General features: G+C 38.6%; 1 long non-coding RNA gene across 1 annotated transcript in view; it reads right to left on the bottom strand.

Annotated features, from left to right (window-relative positions):
• The window catches only part of LOC141572110 (uncharacterized), a 55,706-nt gene that overhangs the window by 7,436 nt on the left and 34,317 nt on the right, over positions 1–13,953 (bottom strand). The window contains exon 2 of the long non-coding RNA XR_012497260.1: positions 616–702. This is a non-coding gene — a long non-coding RNA (uncharacterized LOC141572110). The remainder of the gene's footprint in view (positions 1–615; positions 703–13,953) is intronic.

Below are 13,953 nucleotides of genomic sequence, written 5' to 3'. Positions count from 1 at the left end.
GAGACATGTATTATTCTGACGGCATAAAAAGCTGTATAACAGCAATGAAACTCAAAGCAGCTATTTAAACTGAGATCATAAAGCTGCTTGGAGTTGAAAGGCAAGCCAATTGAATTGTTTGTTTACAGAGAAGCCTGCTATGAATAAACAGTTGGTAAGAATCATTTCAGAATTATGCAGCTAAGTGAAGTTTTCACAGAAATGCATTTCAGATTTAAGTCCCAATGGACCTTAAAGGAAAGTGGCCAATAATAATCCTGATGATTGGTCCACATACACCATAAACAAATTTTCACATAGCACAAAACACTTTGTTCTCAGCAGGAGTACAATGGGATTTGAGAGCAAAAAGCACCGGGCTATTCACTGGCCTTTAAGCCAAGTCTCATAGTTAATATGCTGCAAAATTTACAAACGAACAATGTAAAGGCTAAGTGTTTTTTGTGTTGGTTTTGTTTTTTGTGGGTTTTTTTCTTTTCAGAGTCTGGGTTCTAGTTCTAATGGGTCATATAAGACATAGTGAATATCCTGCTAATTATTTTAGTTACTTGCTTTGATCATATCAATGTGACATTAAGGAAACATTTATTCGTAGTGGTCCTACTAGATAGATACCTAATTCAAACAGATTGTGAAGGACACTATTATTTTCTCAGTCACTTTTCTTCTCTTCTTCCTCTGGTCAAAGTATTTCCTTTTGATCTAAAGAAAAGAATAAGTGAATGAACTAATCAGAGACAGTTTTGGAAACATGGAGGAAAAACTCAGGGTTGCTAGAGGGGCGGGGGGGTGGGGATAAGGGGAAGGTGAGAGGTTTAAAAAAATAGTCGGTAACCACAAGATGACCACGGGGTTTTGAAAATTAATTTGGAGAACGTACAGAGGGATAGTGGATGGGGGGAGGGGGGTTCACACAGTGTGAGGGATATAAATGATAAACGCCTAAGTTTTGCTTTGTCTTGTGCACCTGAAACTAATTAAAAAAGTAAATAAATAAATAAATAAAAGTATTTCCTTTTGGCAGAGAAACTGCTCCTCCTCCAAAACCAAGCACATGAGTCTAGTGGAGACAGCCAGTTAGTTACAGCATCCTGGCTTCAGAGGCCACATAGCACATGGTCCAAGCTGGATCTACCATAATATCTCATACTTCTGGCTCTGTAATTGGTCCATGGGGTGGGAACATGACTAGAAGGCCAGGCAAGATTGTTTTCTGAGTCTTTTCAAACAGGAATTGGGGTGGAGGGACCAAGGGGCGGAAGGAAAAGGAATAAAGAGTTTTCCCCCCTCAGATGGTGAATATATGAAGTTGTGAGCTGCAGCTGCCAGCAGTCAGGTTCTCTGTCACATGGAAGAACATAGTCTATAGTAGAAAACAGAATTTGAACTTCAGTCCATATAAGCAGGTCTTCAGAAAACATGACAATGTTTTTATGCAACTGAACTTAATTTCTTCAGTGAGATCCTGTTTTACCAATGCATAGAAACAAAACCTCAATGAATTCAGACTTGTATTTCTTTCCTTAAGTTCACTCCTAACTTCTAAGCAGGTGTCAGTGGGACAAGAAGGCAGGCAGGACCCATGATAAGCAAAGTTTCTGACCCTTGGTCATCTGTTGAATTTGTCATCTGACTCTTCATCGTGTCTGTTTTTCAGGTGTTGATCTACATAGGTCCATGTCAAAGGTCACTTCAAGATCAATGAATCCCCTTGCTTGCTCCTGATTCTTTTCTGAAATGCAAGAATGTTCTCCAAATACCACTCTGAGCTACAGGCAGCTTGGCAAGGCTTTCCAACACCCAGAACCATATCTATGCTACTCTCAGGAATTATCGTACTGCTTCTTCATCTTACTGAGTCAAGCTGGAACTCTGAAGCTGGTTCAGATTTGACTGCCTTCATCAAAGAGCCATTCCTACATACTGCCCCATGCTACCCCAGATTGTCCAGAACACTAGGGTCTTCTCTCCACCCCTAGCTCTAGGGTAAGGGACAATGGCTCTTTCTACTCTGTGATTCTCTCAGCTCTTGGATTCCTCCCAAACTCTTCAGGAGTGTCTGTGGCTGATCTCCTATAACATTCAGTTCTCAGATATAAACTTCATAGCATACATCAAAACTGTTGTTTCAATTATAGATTAGTTGTACAGTAGTCCATCCTTATCTGTGGGGATACATTCTAAGACCCCCCGCCCCAGTAGATGCCAGAAACTGTGGATAGTACCAAACCCTATATACAAGGTCTGCAAATTAAGTTTGCGAACTCATCCTAGAAAAAGTGCTACAACACCTCAATGCTCAATATCACTATGGTTACCCTCCAAGTACTTCCCTTAGGAAGCTATGCACCGATGCCAGTGCCTAGTCCACCCATCAAAGCAATTTGGGAACTGTTTCTCTGGAATGGCCATCAGAGCTGTTGTCGTATTACCTTTGATGTCCTGAATGTCAACAAAATGTCTTCCTTTCAATATTTCCTTTATCTTCGGGTAAAGAAAGAAGCCATTGGGGGCCAGATCAGGTGAGTAGGAAGGATGTTCCAATACAGTTACTTGTTTACTGGCTAAAAACTCCCTCACAGACAGTGCCGTGTGAGCTGGTGCATTGTCGTGATGCAAGAGCCATGAATTGTTGGTGGAAAGTTCAGGTCGTCTAACTTTTTCACACAGCCTTTTCAGCACTTCCAAATAGTAAACTTGGTTAACTGTTTGTCCAGTTGGTACAAATTCATAATGAATAATCCCTCTGATATCAAAAAAGGTTAGCAACAGTGTTGCAACAAGTTCACGAACTTAATTGTCATCAGACCTCATATTTTTTCCACATATGCATACCTATGATAAAGTTTAATTTATAAATTAAGCACAGTAAGATATTAACAACAATCATTAATAAAATAAAACTATTATAACAATATACTGTAATTAGAGTTATGTGAATGTCTCTCTCTCTCTCTCTCAAAACAGCTTATTGTACTCTATTCAGTCTTCTTGTGATGATGTGAGATGATACAATGCCTGCGTGATGAGATGAAGTGAGGCGAATGATGTTGGCCTATGCCATATAGCATTAGGCTACTGTGAAGGTTACTTGAACACATGCACTGTGATATCATGACAATCCATTTGATAACGAAGACCACTACTAAGTGACTAATGATCAGTCTCATAGTTAATATGCTGACCATAGTTAATGGTCAGATAGCGGATACAGCATGGCTATACCGGGCAAAGGGCTGACTCATGCCCAGGCAGGACAGAGTGCGATGATGCAAGATTTCATCATGCTACTCAGAATTGTGCTCATTTTAAAAGTTAAAAATTGTTTATTTCTGGAATTTTCCATTTAACATTTTTGGACCATAGTTGGCCAGGGGTAACCAAAATGACAGAACACAAAATAGCAGATAAGGAGGGACTACTACACTTGATATTATGAAACACATTCAATTTAAAACACCACTTTAAACACAGATGTCCCCTGTTTGTTGCTCAGAGATGGAGTTACCTACTGGATACAGGACCTCTTTATCAATGATACACCAACTTAGCTCTCTTTGTTTCTCTTGGGGCTTTCTTATTTTCCCCCTAACTTGAGATGGCTCTGTTTGTCTTCAAAGATTGAATTCACTTTTGGTCTGTGTTTTTGATACTTAAAACACAGTCTGCTATAACATCTTCTTCTCTGGAAGTGTAATACTGAAGAGTGCAAAAAATACCACTTCAATTTTTATAGTTCCTTCTATTTTCCCTGATACTATTTGCCTCCTTACCAGGAGTGGGACAATAAGTTAAGCAAACAAGTGAACCCTAGTAACTTGAGTGCCTGCTGTGACAACTTTCACAGTGGCAACTTTCACCAAATTTGTAAGATTCTTGTGGTAAAATGAATTACAGCTGAATTCCCTTGATGTTTCAAAGTCAAATACTCATTTAGATCAATGGTTTCCAGACTCTGGATTTCAAAAGTGAAATTTAAAAAAATGTGGGGTGAACCAGCATAGGTTTGCCAACATTTTCTTTTGCCAAGTAAACATTTAGGGAAAATAATGTTCTCTACTTTCAGCATCATTTCACCAAATAGAGGACATTTTTAAAGCCAAAGAAGTAGGCAGGACATTATCTCAAGTTTTAAAAAAGAGGGGGAGGTCATGATTCCCAAGAACAGAGAGCAGACAACTATACACTGATTGTATCAGTCAGAATTCTGACAGGGAACAGATGGTACCCTCAAGGGTTAAACTACAAAATATTTCAGTGAGGAGACTATTTATAGAGGTACAGTTAAAATTTTTAAAACTCCAACAAAGGATGGTGAGTTACCGGAGACTAGCCACAACAGGAAGCCATTACTTCTCCTGGGCCTGAAGGGGTGAGGAAAGGGAACAGTGTTTCTAGAGCCAAGCGAAAGCTGGAGCTGACAGAAGCTGGAGCTGGGACAAATGCAGCCACTGCCAGAACCATGACGAGGAAGGGCAACAGTGGGGCTAAAAATATCGTATCTATCTCTTCCATCCTGCCTGAACCCAATTGGAAATCAGAGGGCAAAAGGGGTGGAGTGTTGCAGCCCATAGAGTCAGCCTTCTACAGCACAGAAAAAATCAAAAAAGGGTGAAAAATGAACCCAGGGTGGGAGTCTACGAGAGCATATTGATATACTCTGGTGAGGGGGGCTGGGACCAAAGGAAAGAGTGTGCACATAAATGTGTTTTTTCATTTCAATCGAGGGAAAATTACAAGAGAAATTTTAAGATGTAATATTGTTTGTAATTATATGCTTGATATATTTGTCAGTGGCTCAATATTCAATAATGTAACATCAAGTGGTGCTCAAACGGGCAACTTGTTCCAGTACTTTATTTTTATCACACTCATTATTAAGCCTTCAACTTCACACAGGTATAAAATAGAAGCAACACTCAACATATTCGATTAGTTTGGAACATTTTGAGTGAAGTAAGGAATGCCAAAATATAACAGCCTCCATGCCTCGGAGACTTTTCCTACCCCAGAGGTTCCCAAATTTTGCTGCGTAAAGACATCATCTGGGACGTTTAAAAAAATAATGATGCCTACCTCACACTCGAGACATCTGATTTAATTGGTATGGGTAAAACTTGGAGTAGAAACTGTTTGATAAACTTTTTATTTTAGAAGTTTTCGATTTAAAGAAACGTTATAAAGATAGTGGCGTTCCCATCGTACACCATATACCCAGTCTCCCTATCATTAACATTTTACATCAGTATGCTTAATTGATCACAATCAATGAACCAATATTGATATATACTTTTTAACTAAATTCCATAACTTATTCAGATTTCATTAGTTTTTACCTCAGGTCCTTTTTCTGTTCCAGTATCCCATCCAGAATACCACATTACATTTCGTCAGCACATTTCCTTAGGCTCCTCTTGGCTGTGATCGTTTCTCAGAATTGTTTTTGTTTTTGATGGCCTTGACTGTACTGAGGAGTACTGGTTGAGTATTTCATACACCATCCCTCAACTGGAGTCTGTCTAATGTTTTCCTCATGATTAGTCTGTGGTTATATGTTATGCGCAGAGGAAGACCACAGAGTTAAAGTGCTACTCCCATCACATCGTATCACACTATGTACATACTATCAATGTGACATCACTATAATATTGGCCTTGATCTCCTGGCTGAGGTAACATTTATCAGGTTTTTCCCCTGTAGAGTTGCTCTTTTTTTCCCCTTTCCACACTGTACTCTTTGGAAGGAAGTTATTATGCACAGCCCACATGTAGGGAGTGGAGAGTTATGTTCCACTTCCTTGAGAATGAGGATCTACACAAATTATTTTAAATTGTTCTGCATGAGAAATTCGTCTCTTCTCCCAAAATTGTTTACTAATTCAATAATTTATTTATATCATTAATCCAGAATACAAAACAGGTACATAATGAATACCTATATATACACATATCTATAAATATTTTTATATGTAAACACCTGCTGCAAACATGAGTTCATACTGATGTCTCAAACTCTAATCCATAACCATAGGGATCATGCCAGCATCCTCCACTTGCTTACCTGTAAGCTCCCACTTCAACAGTAAGAACCCTGGCTCCCACTATCTGACATTCACTTACTTATTTGTTTAATTCCAGTATACATGTATTGTGATTTCAGAATAGTTCGTCCATTCCCCCATGGAAGATGTTACCAACTAGAATACAGTGTTTATGTACAATTCCTTTTTCCTTAAGTCTCACAGGTTCCACTCATTTCCAATTATTTTGGTCAGTCAAATTTTCCCCTAATCCCTGCACTGTTTTGTTTGGTTTTCATACATTTATAACATAGTTAGATTGTTTTGTCAAATTGTGTTCCACCCTGGAATCCTTATACCTCCTAAATGATTTTTTATTTGCATACATTAAGACTTATTCTTTGTGCTGTGGAGTTTAATGGGTTTTGACAAATGCATACGGTCAGGTGCCTACCATTACAGAATTTTTTCATAATCGTTATCCTCTGTATTTCACCTATTCAACCTTCCCCCCTCCTCAAACTCCAGAAATGACTGATCTATTTATTGTCTCTATAATTTGATTTTTCCAGAATATCCTGTAAATACAGTCATACAGTAGGTAGTCTTTTTAGACTGGCTTCTTCCACCTAGAAATATAAATTTACCATTCATCCATATCTTTTGTGACTTGATAGCTCTTTGTTGTTGTTAGTGGTGGTGGTGGTGGGTTTTTTTGTTTTGTTTTGTTTTGTTTTACTGCTAAATACTATTTCATTGTATGCATGTACCACAGTTTGATTATCCACTCACCTACTGGAAGACATATTAGTTGTTTCCAGACTTTTGGTGATTACGAGCAAAGCTTTCACACGCAGGTTTTTGAGGCAGTAAAATTAAGTTGTTTGAAGCCATCCAGTTTGTCATACATTTTTAAGGCAACCCTAGGAAATTAATACACCCATTGAGAAGACTGAGAAGGGAAAGCCAGATAGGTAGTAAGAAGTCCAGAGTTTCACAAGTCAGAGAGAGAAAATGGATGCAGAGATTTCTGTATTGCCAACTACTCTAGACAAGTTAGGTAATATCCAAACTGTATCCTTATCCTTGAGTTTAGCATTATACAAATGCATCAGTATGTATTATCAACATTGTAAGGAATTGTTAGGCAGTTCAGAAGTAGAGATCACTTCTGTCTAAAGGATTAAGGAATATTTCATGGATAGCATGGTGTTGAAGCTGGAATTTAAAGCATTAGTACGGGAGAGATCCAAGATGGCAGAGTAGACAAACACTGTGCTTGCCTCATCCCATGAACACATCAAAATTAAAATTAAATTATAGAACAATCAACATGGAGAACCATCTAAAGCCTAGCTGAACAGAAGTTTCATAACTAAAGATATAGTTATGAGACTCATAGGATGGGTGGAGACACGAAACAGGTTGGCCCTGAACCTCTGTGAGGTGGTTGAAAATTTGAAGGGGTATCTCAGCCACAGAGGTTCTCCATGGAGGAGTGAGGGACGCTAGCCCCACACCAAGATCCCCAGCCTGGAGTACTGGTGCCAGGAAGAGGAGTCCCCACATCTGGCTGTGAAAAACAGTGAGGATACCGGCCATCTGGATAGGCTGCAGTAAACCCAGATGTCCACACACAGACTCACTCAGTCACAGGCACTCACCCTGGGCTCCAGCAGAGGGAGAGTGACTCAGGAAGCATCAGGGACACATGGGGAAAGTCTGAGTTGTGTGGCTTCAAGGAAAGGACTAGAGGGACAATTGCCATTTTCCCTGTGTGGGGTCCTTCTCCTATGCAGCCAGTGGGTGGGTGCCATCTTTCCTGTGTTGAACCCTCCCCCATGCCCATGGCCAAATCTGAATCTGAATTGGTCTAGTGAGCTCTGCTTACTCTACCCTGGTGTACCACAGGAGGCTTTATCAGTGGATGAACTTTACACGAGCACATAGCTGGCAGCATGCCTCAGAGTGTCCTGGCTTTTTGCAGAGCTACTCCAGACCCAGGAATGGTGGCCACTGTCCTCATTTCCCAGTGTGGCCTCTCCGACACACCTCCATGTCCAAAACAGGCAGCAATCAACCACGGATCACCTTGTAGCACCTACCATGTAGTCCCTGGAGAGTCACAGGCAGTTGCTGATGTAGGCCTGCACTGGAGCTCCTCCCAAGAGGCCCCAGAACCAAGATACTTGGAGGTTGGCTTCAGATCACAGCAGAGCACCACCCAATTAGCCCCATAAGTGGCACACCTGAACGTCAGTCTCAACAGGCATCAGAGCCCAATGGGGTGAATCCCACTCCTTATGTCCTCTATATGCCCTCCATATGTAAGCCCTCCATATGTCCCTGGTGGCTTTTGAGCTGCTTCCTCAGTACTGGAGCTCAGAGCAAGTGACTCCATCAGTGAGGTCTGATTTGGAGCCCACAAAAAGATAGAGGCCAATGTTGTGAAAGACAAGACAAAGAAACTGTGACTCTGAAAGATGAAGCAATTTGACATAAGAACAAGAAAAAAAATTGGCAAATCCTTACTCGTAGAGGGGAAATTTTAACATATCCCACTCAGAAACTAATAAAGCAGATATGTAAGGATTAAAAAAAAAAAAAAGCAGCCTCTAAGCTGTGCACATGGCCAAACTCCACAACTAGTCAGCTTGGGGGTAAATTGCACCCAATGACGTGCCAATAGCAATCAGCATTCAAATATAACAGGAGGGCACATACTACTCACACAAGGGACACTCCTGGAGCGCCCAACACAGATGACCAGGGAGACTGTGCCAGGACCCCACAGGGCACCTACTACATAAGGCTACCCAGCGAAGACTGGGAAACATAGCAGATCTACCTAATACATAGAAACAAACGCAGAGAGGCAGCCAAAAAGAGGAAACAAAGATACACATCCCAAGTGAAAGAATAGGAGAAAACTCCACAAAAAGAACTAAATAAAATGGAGTCAATCAACCTACCAGAGACAGAATTCAAAACACTAGTTATAAGGATGCTCAGGGAACTTACTGAGAACTTCAACAAAGAGATAGCAAGCATAAAAAAGGACATAGAAACCATAAAAAGAACCAGTCAGAACTGAACAATACAATAACTGAAATGAAGAATGCACTAGAAGGAATCACCAGCAGACTAGATAAAGCAAAGAACCAAATCAGCAATTTGTAAGACAGGTAGCAGAAAACATCCAGCAGAAAGAAAAAAGAATACAAAAAAATAAGAATAGTTTAAGAGACCTCTGGAACAACATCAAGCATAACAATATTCACATCATAGGAGTACCAGAAGAAGAAGAGACTGAGGGACTGAGAACCTATTTTAAGAAATAATAACTGAAAATTTTCCTAACCTGGAAAAGGAAATAGACATACAAGCCCAGGAAGTGCAGAGAATTCCAAACAAGATGAACCCAAACAGGTCCACACCTAGACACATTATAATTAAAATGGCAAAGGTTAAAGACAAAGAGAGAATCCTAAAAGCAGCAAGAGAAAAGCAAATAGTAACGTATAAGGGAGCTCCAATAAGACTTTCAACTGATTTCTCAACAAAAGCTTTGCCTGCCAGAAAGGATTGGCACAAAAATATTCAAAGTGATGAAAAGGAAGGAACCAGCAAGACTGTCATTTAAAATTGAAGGACAGATAAAGAGCTTCTCTGACAAGAAAAAGCTAAAGGAGTTCATCACCACCAAGCTAGTATTAAAGGAATCTCAGAGGGACTTCTTTAAGATGAAAAAAGATCAAAATATAAATAATAAAATGGAAATAACTACATATCTATCAACAATTACTTTCAATGTAAATATATTAAATGCTACAATAAAAAACATTAGGGTGGCTGAATGGATAAGAAAACAAAATTCTTACATATGCTGCCTACAAGAGATTCACTTCAGATTGAAAGACACACACAAAGTGAAAGTACAGAGATGGAAAATTGAAACAAACGGAAAAAGCTGGGGTAGTAATACATATACTAGACAAAATAGACTTTAAAACAAAGGCTATAACAAGTGACAAAAAAGGACCCAGTAATCACACTGCCAGTATTTATCCACAGAAATCCAAATTGCTACTTTGAGGGGACATGTGTATGCATATGTTCATTGCAGCATTGTTTACAATGGCCAAGATGTGGAGGCAGCCTGGGTGTCCACCGATGGATGAACAGATAAAGAGTAGGTGGTTCCTATATACAATGGAATGGTTTCTTACCCTCTGCAGTGGCATGGATGGACCTGAAGGGTATTGTGCTGAATGGAGTATGTCAGACAGTGAAAGACAAATGCAATGTGATTTTGCTCATATGTGGAATCTAAAGAACAAAATAAACAAACAAACAAAAGAGAAACAAACTCATAGATACAGAGAACATTTTGATGGTTGCTAGATGGAAGGGGAATAAGGCGGTCAGTGAAAAGGGGGAAGGGATTAAGAAGTACAAATTGGTCATTACAAATTAGTTATGGGGATGTGGGTTATATCATAAGAAATACAGTCAATGACATTGTAATAACTATGTATGGTGTCAGATGGAAACTAGACTTATCAGGGTGATAGATGGGAGGCAGTTTGTGGGACAGGGTGAAAAGGTGAAGGGATTAAGAACTACAAATTGGTAGTTACAAAATCATCATAGGGATATAAAATAAAGCACAGGGAATGTAGTCAATAATATGGTAATAACTATGTATAGAGCCAGGTGGGTACTAGACTAGTCAGGGGGATCACCTCTTAAATACACAAATGTCTAACCACTATGCTGTACACCTGAAATTAATACAAAATAATATTGAATGTTACTGTAATTGAAAAATAAAAAATGTGGGGAAAAGGTAAAGGGCAATAAGTGGCCCTAATTTCCAGGTATAAAACAAATAATGGGAATGTAACATACAGCATGGGGAATATAGTCAATAATATTGTGGGAGCATGGTACAGCGTCAGATGGTTACTGGACTTATCATGGTGGTCACTTCTTTAGGTATATAAATTTTGAACAACTATGGTGTACACCTGAAACTAATATAATGTTGTATGTTAGCTATATTTTTAATAAAAGTCTTTAAAGATGCTTACATTAAAAATTTACATAAAGAAAAAATAGAGCATAAGTAGGATTTCAATATGCAGAAATGGAAAGTATTGCACTTAGAGGCAGGGAAGAATTGAGTGAAATTATGGAAAGAAAAAAAGGGCACATTGAGGAAATGAGAACAGTAAACAAGGTCTTTATAAAGGAGATGTTATTTGGGGTCAGATGGTGGATGTCCTTAAATGCTATGATAAGAAGTTTGAAAATGGTACAATATTAAGTTAGGAAGATTGTGTGAAAGATGTTGTATAAATACTGGTAAGTAAACAAAATGGACACACATTGGGAGACTACAGACAAGGAAAACTGGAAGCTATTTGTGCCCACAGGAGAGATTCTTAAGATCTGAACTAAAGTGACAGAGAGAATGGAAATGTAGTTCCTATTTTTGAAGCCCAACCATATGCCAAGTCCCCTACTGGCTGCATTCTACATGTTACTGCACTAAACCTGACAACCTCTCTCTGTGGTAGAATCTGTTATCCTGATTGTGCACTTGTAGAAACTACAACTCAGAGACATTAGGTATCTTGCCCAAAGTCACAGAGCTAATAAAGAGTGGGGCTAATGCATGTACCCAGAAATTTGGTATATGAATAAGCTCTTGCCTCATCAACTTACCCCAACCCATCTTACAGCTTACATTGTAATTTTGGATTATTTGGAAAATTTATTAAATGATCCTAGACACTTTTTAATTTTGCACTATCCCATCGAAAATGGGCAGAATATCATGAAAACACAGAAATTCTCTTTGGGAAACCTACTGTGTTCTTGACTTACAATTGGTTTGCCATATATTTTCCCCTACCTTTCCTCTCTTAAAATACAATATGTCACTACCATTAGCAGTTAATAGCTTTCCTTTCTCACTGGTACCCAAGGACATCAGGTGCATTTTGACGTAGTGAAGGAAAGTACCCTTTCAAACTATCTATGAAGTGCTGTTACTCAGCGCACGTTGGTTTTCCTTTTAAACTAGAATCACTTAGTGTTTTTCTGTCAGACATTCGATGATGACCATTTACCCTTGAGACATACATGAATGAATCAATTTTCTAATGATACTGAATTGTAAAGAAAATGGTACCTTGATTTCTGCTCATAAGTTTATTGTATCAAAATAAAGATATGAACTTTTACAGGGGGCACTCTTCTGTGCTTGATGAAAAAGGACACAAGCTAGTGTTAACTTTTAAAGAAATCTTTGATGTATTTATTTTTCAATAGTAAAATATTGTGAAGTCAACTGTATACCTGCAATCTTGGGCATTTAAGAAAATGATCTATGTCATTACAAGGTAACTGGCTGCCGTCTTTTGAGACTTTAAACTGAACTAAAAACAAGAGACCCAGAGGACTAGGGAAAAAAGCACAGGGACCAAATAATTGCTTTTCCTCCTTCTGTTTATATAATAAATGCACTTAATGTTGTCATGGCAAAGAAGCCAGTCTGTTTTTCCCATTCCTCCGTTTCTACCCATTATTATATCCAACACCAGAAAATGTCATATTTTACCACCATCTTTCTTGAATCATTATGATTTTCCATCTACTCTGCATTTACTATTCTCCCCACAGTCTTTTTCATAGTAATACTTAAAGAAAAGGTAATTTCAGATGAGGGAAATGGCTTCAGATATAGTTAGAGGAATAAGGAAGCAAAGAATGACAGAAAGGAGATGAGGGGGAAAGACCTCAGAAGTTCAGCCAAGTGAGCCTTTCTAATCTTGGAAAGACCCTCAGATCCAAAATAAAATAAAATAAAAACCTTAAAAATGCCACTTAAAACAAATTCCACCTTGTTGATAAGCTAAATCAACTTTGTAAAGGTCTATGTTGACTTTATAAACACAGACAACCATAATAATAGCAGTCATATTCTCTTTTGTCTTTATTAGGCTGAGCTCCTCAAAGCATCAAGTCTCAATTAGGGCAACTCATAATACCACTGATCTAAAATGGTCATACAACCTATGGAGTATTCTGCCCCTTTTATGATACCACATTTTGTCAGGATAGTAACACACTAATGTGTTTTCAAAAGATGGAAACCTAGGTCTTGAAACCATGTTTCTCTACTCATTAATTCATTTGTATATGCAAAAATACTTATTAAGAGCATGCTATGTGCTAAGCACTGATTTAACTTGAAGTTAAAAACAAACATAAGTAAAACTTTATCCTCTTCTCTAAAAAAATTCACATTCCAACCATGCCAAACGGTTAAATGGACAGGGTGCTTTTAGTATAGAAAAGAGAAGGCTGAGTTTGGAGAACTGTCCCTGAAAAGATGGCAAATGCAGGAAAATGCCACAATCTGTAGGAAACAATTAGTAAGGGTGAGATAAGTGATTTCATCCTGTTTATATGCCCTAAGGCTTCAGTGTATAAACAATCAGCTCAAATGTCCTTTCTTTTATTGCCATTCCACCAATCATGGGGGCAAAGAGATGAGGTAGCCTTTCCTTTCATAAATCCTTGAGTTGCAGACTCTGATATTCTTGTTAAAACAATCCTACAGGACAAAGGTATTATGGGAAAGCTCAGAACAGGAAGGGTTCCCACCTGGAACAATCTAGGAAGAGTCAAGCCAACGAACAACGTGGATTCTGCCTTCAAATATTTGAAAAGTCTCGTGTGGAACAAGGAATAGACTAGACTTATATAAAGTTGCAAGAAATTGAATTAAGACTAATGACTGGATACTATAAAGAATAAGCTTTCAAAAAAAAAAAAACTCTAGAGCAACACTAACAAGCATATGAATTACTGGGGGATCTTGTTGTCTTGTTAAAAGCAGATTCTGATTCAAGTTCTGTATG

The sequence above is a fragment of the Rhinolophus sinicus genome, linkage group LG06, assembly GCF_036562045.2.
Source record: "Rhinolophus sinicus isolate RSC01 linkage group LG06, ASM3656204v1, whole genome shotgun sequence".
NCBI classification, from domain to species: domain Eukaryota; kingdom Metazoa; phylum Chordata; class Mammalia; order Chiroptera; family Rhinolophidae; genus Rhinolophus; species Rhinolophus sinicus.
The sequence above is the reverse complement of the archived record's forward strand: the minus strand, read 5'-3'. Positions and strand labels throughout refer to the sequence as shown.